Below are 8,857 nucleotides of genomic sequence, written 5' to 3'. Positions count from 1 at the left end.
TCAGATGTTATGTGAGGTGCCAAACAACTTTGTAATTGATATGTTTGTGATTCAAACACTAATTAAAAAGTTCACTAATTAAAAGCAATTAAGTAATACTTAGTGATGAAAAAAATACTGGCCATAAGTACATACGACTACTGCTACTAAGCAGTTGGTACAATTTCTCTAGAGCTCTTGGGTATTTTAAAATCTTCGTCCAAGTTAGCTGGGACACCCTGTATATATATATATATATATATATATATATATATATATATATATATATATATATATATATATATATATATATATATATATATACATCCTAAATTAACTCTGAAGCAGTTATGTAAAATACATACCAGGTATAAAGTCAGATGCATAGGTAACTGCATGAAAGTGGTCTAAGCATATTCTTGCCATCAGCAGTTTGTGAAAATTGACACCAATTTCATCTAGATCAATGTGTTATTGCAGATGACAAAAGACACCTGTGATGAGAATTTTAAATACTGCAAGTTGACATGAAAATACAGCATGCGCCTGGCATGTTGTGCATCACTCATGCATAACATGCAAACATACTACACAATGTTACACCTTCAACTCTGTGCAGGTCAAGGAATGTGGTTTTTACAACAAGGTGCTTGAGGAGATGATTACTTCTACGTACAGTGCTCAGCGATTGAAATGCGATACTCGGACAGTATGGCGGGCAGTGATCCTTGCGCCACCAGTGAGTGCTGGGTGATTGCTGAGGGGGCCCAATGGCGCGTGATGCATCAAAATGACTCTCGTTTTCATGTGACACAAAAGTGAATCAGCTCAATGTCCCCAGCGTCCATTGGTGGCGCAAAAAAGTGCCGGCTGCCGTGCTGTCTGAGTTCCGTGTTTCAGTCGCTGAGCACTGTACACGGAGATGTTGCCTCCTGACATCTGACAGTGGTACGTAAAAAAATTGGTTTTTCACATTCATAATATACCACTCGGCAATAAGAACTGACTTCATAGGTGATTATGTCCTTGAGCTGATCTTGGGTCTGAGGAGGGGTGTGTATGTGTTTGTGTGCATGTGCGTGCATGCACTTACATTTGAACATGCACAAAATATTTTTAAAATATTCAAAGAGCAAATAGTGCCTATTTATTTTGAATAACAAATTTAAGTGACCTGATATTGAATTTGTTATTCAACAAATGCTGGTATTCGCACACCTCTGGTTGGCACACTTCTCTGTAGGTGGCAACGTTTGCGTATTCTAATCTTTCATACTGGATGAAAATCGAACTGGGCCTTCCATGTTGGCACTGTTGAACAGTGCTGTGAAACTGGACTTCCTAAAGCACTTGGTGACGTTGGCAGCATGATAGTGCTTAGACGCTCTTTTGAGCATTGTCATTGCTTTTAGCATGACCAGTAGCACTTGTAATTCTACTGCCAGGGATTTTTTCTGGTTCAGACTGTCTGATATTTGCCATTTCAAGTATTGGATTGAATGTTTCATTAATTAAAAATATAAAAAGCATCTTTTGCAGCTTTTTTAACACTGTCTAGTAGATGTTGAATGAACTGCTATCAAATGAACTGAAGCCTGCTCTTGGTGACCTAGCTTTGGTTATTCTAAAAGGCATACCTTAATTTTATCTTTTTTTGAGAGCATGCATGACCTGAAGGTTAACAAAAATGTCATGGCATTTATAGAGTGAGTTTAAAAAGTCTCTGTTCATGTGAAGGTAACAATGTTGGAAGACAGGCATATATATGCATAGATTTTTAGTTCCTGAGCCTCTGAGTGCTTTCATAAAGTTTTTAACATGTGAACCATGCACCAGTGAAATATGTATATAAATGTTTCCTGTAATGCCATAACAGGACACTGCGAAATACATATCATACTTATTACAATGTGGTGTGTATTACTTTGGCCATGAATTCGTTCATTCTGTCTGCGTGAGGCGTTGCAGTCTTCTCTTCATCTCTACATAGGGACTTTCAGGGTGTTTCAGGACTTCCAGGACTTTCAAGCAGCAACAGTATTGCTATGTAAGTTTATTCACCACAAAGCAACATGATGATAAATACTTAATTTCAGCATGAAAAGATGCAAATAAAACCAACACACTTGCAACAAAAAGTATGTTACCCTACCAACTTTTCTAACTATACATCCTGAGGCATCCTTGAATGCCAAGCGTAGTGAAGCTCCAACCATAATTTCTCCTCCGTGTCAGTCAGTCTTACATTATGTTGAAGAAGGCAGCGCATAATTGGCTTACCATGAATACTGCTCTATAGAAATTCCCTAAAAAGTGCTCTCACACATGCAAGCACACCAATTTCACTTTTATATTCTATAAATTTTTCAAGTAATATTGCAAAAAAAACGAAAAAAAAAACGACACGTACGTAAGAGAAGAAGACACGCCAAGCGCAAACTTTCAACTAAGTTTGTTGTACCACTGAATCGGTTTTATACATGTGTAGAACTGTAGACTTACATGAAAACGAACTGTGCATTCCTGTAACAAGCTCGGCAAGATTTGCGGGTTGCGGATCCAAATGCCGTCCTGTCCGATAAGTGCAGAAAGCATCACCGCAAAAAGTTCGTCACGTGTGTTCACTGTGTGGTTTACAACCTCCCGCTTTCATGTGGGAAGCAATATATTGAGCAAACTGGACGTTGCCTCAATGGTCCTCTCCGTGAGCACTGCAGCAACATAAAAAATGGCACTGCTCGGTTCTTGGCGATTCATTGTCGCGATCATGGCTGGAAACCTATCGAGGACGAATGAACGATTATGTCCCGTGGCAGGACGCAGCTCATCCATAAAATAACTGAAGCGCAGATGATTGCAAAATTGAGTGATAAGTGGGTTTCCCTTCACTAGCTCTCACAGAAAAAGAACTAATTTTCTTGGAGATGGCATTTATTTATTTATTTATTTATTTATTTATTTATTTATTTATTTAGTTATACTGCAATCGCCCTTGGGGACTTTAGCAGGGTGGGAAACAATACATATGTGAAGAACACTATAGCAAAGGCAAAGAAAACAGTAAAAATCAGGTCAACAGAGCTTGAACATAGCCGTGGCGCAGCAAGATAAAAAAGCTTTACTCAATACTTGAAACAAACGCTGAAAGTGATGATTTTATAACTTGGTCATTGGTTAGATTATTCCATTCAACCACTGTTCGGGGAAAGAAGGAATACTTAAAACAAATATTACGTGTGCTAAATGGGGTTATTGTTCGGTTATGTTGCTCGCTGCCTAGTAGCATAACCAGATGCAAAAGTAATTATTCCCATGGGATCTGTCTTATAATGACCGTTAATAAGTTGAAAAAGGAATTTTAGTTGTGATACACGATTTCTTTGCATTATTGGTGGCAGGTTTGCTTTTGTTAAGAGGTCTGTCACTGAAGTGCTTCCGAAGCTGTTATAAATGAAACGAGCTGCTTTTCTTTGCACCATTTCTATCTTGTTAGTGCCAGTTTTAGTAAAAGGGTCCCAAATTACACATGCATAATCTAGCATCGGCAGAATTACAGCTTTATATGCGAGTAGGCGTACAGTGGGAGTAGAAAGTTTCAAAGCACTCCTTAAAAAATAAAGCTTGCGGTTAGCATTTGCTACTACATATTCAAGGTGCTTAGCCCAAGTGAGGTCATTTGTGATCCAGAGTCGGAGATACTTATAATGTGTTATTTCAGAAATAATTATGTTATTAATACCGTACAGAAATGTTAGTTTATGCTTGTTATGTGAAATAGACGTAAAGAGTGTTTTCTCGAAATTAATCGACATTTGCCAGGCATCGCACCAGTCGACAATTTGTCGAAAAGCATAGTTCAACAACTCCTGGTCAGCAATATTGTCTATTTCTGAGTACAATACACAGTCATCAGCATAAAGCTTAACCATAACTGGAATACCATGCAGCATATCATTAATGAATAAAACGAACAAGAGAGGTCCAAGGACCGTGCCCTGGGGAACACCAGAGTCTACCAGAAGTCGTTGAGGAGAATGATTATTAAAAACAACAAATTGTTCTCTGCCATCAAGGTATGCTGTGAGACAATTAATTAGTCTGGAGTTTTTCAGTATCTTGCTCAATTCGTAAAGTAGTTTTTTTGTGAGAGACCCTGTCGAAAGCCTTTGAAAAGTCCATGAAAATAGCATCTATTTGTTTCCCATTGTTAATTGCTTTCGCAAAGTCGTGCACTGTTAAATATAATTGGGTAATTGTAGAGTAGCCTTTTCTGAATCCGTGCTGATGCTTTGTTAATATATTATTGTTTTCCAAGAATTCTGAGATATGATTATGGATTATGTGTTCCAAAAGTTTACATACCGTAGATGTTAAAGAAATTGGTCGGTAGTTTTGAATGCAGTGCTTTTGTCCTGTTTTATGTAGTGGCTTCACTCTGGCTGTCCTCCAGTCACTCGGTACATGTTCCTCACACAATGACCTTGTGAGCAGAACGTGCAAGTACTTTGATGTCCATTCTGCATACCGTTTTAAAAATGCGTTTGGAATGTTGTCCGGGCTAGCAGATATTTTAGGGTTCAGTTGTAAAAGCATGTTTAGTATACCTGGTTCGCTTATTTGAACATCTGGTATAGGCGGCACAGACATTTCGAAAGGTGGCATTACATCATTATCATTTGTATAAACGGGCTTAAAATGTTAGTTAAACGCATTTGCTATTTTCTTTGAAAGAAAGCGCTTATAGACTGTTGGCTCTTCAAACTGCCGAGCTCTACACTTTAGCGCAAGAAAACGGCCACCACATTACATTTCAGTGGATCCCTAGTCACTGTGGTATACAGGGCAACAAACTGGCCGACGCCGAAGCGAAGAAAGCACTCGAAGAACGAGAGTCACTGCTTTCAATTCCTTTTTCAAGAGCGGACGCCAACTGTCTCCTCTCCAGTGTCATCCGAAAATTGACAGCAAAGCACTGGGACAGTCTGGATAATCGCCACAGACGACTCCAGAGATTGGACCCCACCATGAATTTTAGGCTACCACCGAAAATTCAACGAAGCTATGCCAGTCTTCTGCACAGACTAAGGCTGGGGGTAGCGTTTACGCGCGGATACGTGCACCTCATGCGACGCACCGAGTCTCCACACTGTGAGGTGTGCAATGTGACTGAGACTATAGGTCATGTGCTTTGTGACTGCCCTAAGTTTGTGGAAGAGCGTGATAGGTTGGTCAAGGACCTTACGCGTCTCGACAGCGCACCGTTGTCGGAGGATGTTATTTTAGGCTCTTGGCCAGACGCTCAGTCGAGTTTCAAGGCCATCAAGGCATTACTGAACTTTTTAAAAATTACGGGCCTGGACTGCAGACTTTGAGCATGCCAAATTGTTTGCCATATGTTCTACATCTTCCTTCTATCGTCATCGTCACCCATCATGCACCTCTTTCTTCCCTCTTTCTTTCCCATTTCCCCTTCCCCCAATGCCGAGTAGCTGGCTAGAGGAATATACCTCAGGCCGACCTCTCGGCATTTCGTGTCATTAAACTTCTTTCTCTCTCTCTCTTTGCTATTTCTTTGCTTTTGTGAACTGCCTTACCATCAACATGAAATAAATCACATTCCTTGGAGGTCGGAGAAATAGAATACCAAAATTTCTCTGAAGCCGTGGTTATGAAACTTGGTAGCGATTCACCATAGTAGCGTTGTTTATCGGCACACACTTTGCTTTTAAGCTAAGACAGGTCATCAATCTTCTGTTTTACTGACTGCACGTTTTCGATTTTAAATTTTTCTTTACAAGTTTCAGTTTCCTTTGGAGCCGCAATGTCTCGCGGGAGATCCAGGGATTATTTCTATTTTTCTTTTTAATCGACAATGGGACAAAGCAATCAATGCACTCTTTAACTATTTTTTTAAACCTGCACCACAGCGACACTACGTCTCCCGTGCTACTTGAAAAGTCGTCAAAATTAAGCAAAAGTATATCAATAATTGATACATCATCGGCTCGAGAGAAGCTTCGGTAATATGAATATTCAGATTTCTTATCTAACATGGTGTCTGTAACGGTGAGTAGTACAGCCTCGTGATCCGATATGCCAGATTCGTTACTGGGAAGTGCCAGTCTTGCAGCGTTAAAGAAAGGAAATGCAGACAAGACAGATGACGTTTATCGTTGTGTGGCAAGATACGACTCAAAGGGTGTAAACTTTTCTTACACTCTAAAACAAAATTACACCATTTAGGTTGTATCTTGCCATACAACAATAAACGTCATCTGTCTTGTATGCATTTCCTTTCTTTAATGCTGCAAGCCCGGCACTTCCTAACAAACGCCATGCGCGTTATCAGCATGATAAGCATTCCCGACAGGAAAGTAGTGGGCGTGGCGTTTTCAAGAAAGCAAACACAAGCAAGGCAGATTACAATTATCGTTGTGTGCCAGATAAACACCTCAAAGGGTGTAAACTTTTTTTAGGGTGTACATTTTTATTAGGTTGATGTGGCGATTGCTCACGCTTACAAATATATTGCGCTCGCCAAATATGGCCGACTCTAAACAGCTACATCCTACTTTATTTTAAGGTCTATAATTACACGTTGAAGCCTACCATGGCTCCAGATATGAAACCATGGAGGAAGGAAAAGATGGGGGCAACGTTTCTGTGTGCACTCTTCACTCCTAGAAAAGTTTGCACCCTTTGGGGCTTTTCTTGTACCACAACAATAATCGTCATCTGTCTTGCCCGCGTTTTCTTTCTTTAACGCTGCGAGCCCGGTACTTCCCAGTCACGAACGGCATGCGCGTTATCAATGTGACGCAGCATTCTCGACAGGAAAGTAGCGAGCGCCGAGTTTTCAAGAAAGGAAACGCAAGCAAGGCAGATGACCGTTATCGCTGTGGGACAAATATACACCCCAAAGGGTGCAACCGTTTTAAGAGTGTTCACTCTTAGAAAAATTTACACCCTTTAGGGCTTATCTTGTCCCACAACACTCTTAAAACTGTTGCACCCTTTGAGGTGTATATTTGTCCCACAACAATAATCTTCATCTGCCTTGCTTGCGTTTCCTTTCCTGAAAACTCGGCGCTCGCTACCTTCCTGTCGAGAATGCTGCGTCACGCTGATAAGGCGCATGCCGTTCGTGACTGGAAAGTACCGGGCTCGCAGCGTTAAAGAAAGGAAACGCGGGCATGACAGATGACGATTATCGTTGTGGGACAAGATACGCCCCAAACGGTGTAAATTTTTCTAAGAGTGAACGATAATCGTCATCCGTGTTGCCCGCGTTACCTTTCTTTAACGCTGCGAGCCCGGTACTTCCCAGTCACGAACGGCATGCGCGTTATCAGTGTGACGCAGCATTCTCGACAGGAAAGTTGCAAGCGCCGAGTTTTCAGCAAAGGAAACGCAAGCAAGGCAGATGACGATTATCGTTGTGGGACAAATATACACCCCAAAGGGTGCAACCGTTTTAACACGCTTATAAAAATTTACGCCCTTTGGGGCGTATCTTGTCCCACAACAATAATCGTCATACGTGTTGCCCGCGTTTCCTTTCTCTAACGCGGCGGGCCCGGTACTTCCCAGTCACGAACGGCATGCGCGTTATCAGTGAGACGCAGCATTCTTGACAGGAAAGTAGCGAGCGCCGAGTTTTCAGGAAAGGAAACGCAAGCAAGGCAGATGATAATTGTTGTGGGACAAATTTACACCCCAAAGGGTGCAACCGTTTTAAGAGTGTAAGAGTGCAGTGAGTGTGTTAAACAAAGGTATACCCTTTGGGGTGTATATCTGCCACACAACGATAATCGTCATTTACCTTGCTTGCGTTTCCTTACTTGAAAACGCCGCGCCCGCTACTTCTCTGTCAGGAATGCTGTCATGCTGATGCGCATGCCGTTCATTACTGAGAAGTACCGGGTTCACCGCGTTAAAGAAAGGAAATGCGGACAAGACAGATGACGTTTATTGTTGTGTGGCAAGATACAACCCAAAGGGTGTAATTTTGTTTTATAGAGTGCATGCCGTTCGTTACTGGGCATAGTACCGGGCTCGCTGCGTTAAAGGAAAGAAATGCGGACAAGACATGACGATGATCGTTGTGTGGGAAAAGGGCGTAATTTTGCTTAGGGATACTAAAGCGAAACAATAAATCAGTTTAGACTAATGAAGCATTGTTTGAGAACCCTGCGGGCAGTCATTTCAATATATATATATATATATATATATATATATATATATATATATATATATATATATATATATATATATATATATATATATATATGGTGTGATTATTAGATGAGAAAATGAAGGTCAAAGTATCGGTATTTGAATTTCGCGCCAAAACCTCAGCGCCGGTACGTCAGCGTGACGTCAGGGATCCCAAAGTATGTTTTCGCATGTGGGCAGCGTTCGCTGAATAAAGGTTCCCGAAACTTGCCATGTTTCATATTTGGTTCCTTTAGAACACAACGCAGTCAATCTGTACCGCTATATATAATTAGTAGGCCCTAAAATATGCCATCAAAATCCAAGACGTCACAGCCCCGAGGTGCGGGGCTGTGACGTCGTTCTTGCGCTTTTTCTGGCTTACCAAACGTCTTATCGTTGTAAGAGTGGTGTTTTTGGTGCTGTAGGACGGTAATTTACTAATGCAGAAGAAATCATTTGTCAAGGGCAAGCGCTCTTGCCTGTCACTCAGGCAAGAGCGCTTCTGCCCTTTGCAGCAACTTGGCATAGCAAAATATAATTTGACTTCAAATGACATTATTTTTGCACCTTTGTTCATTGCACGTTGAAGATTATTTTTAAAGAATAACATTTGAAGATCTGATTTTTTTTATTTACATGCTCAAACTGTCGCCTGACGTTT

The sequence above is a fragment of the Dermacentor albipictus genome, chromosome 1 (assembly GCF_038994185.2).
Source record: "Dermacentor albipictus isolate Rhodes 1998 colony chromosome 1, USDA_Dalb.pri_finalv2, whole genome shotgun sequence".
Classification (NCBI taxonomy): Eukaryota; Metazoa; Arthropoda; class Arachnida; order Ixodida; family Ixodidae; genus Dermacentor; species Dermacentor albipictus.
The sequence above is the reverse complement of the archived record's forward strand: the minus strand, read 5'-3'. Positions refer to the sequence as shown.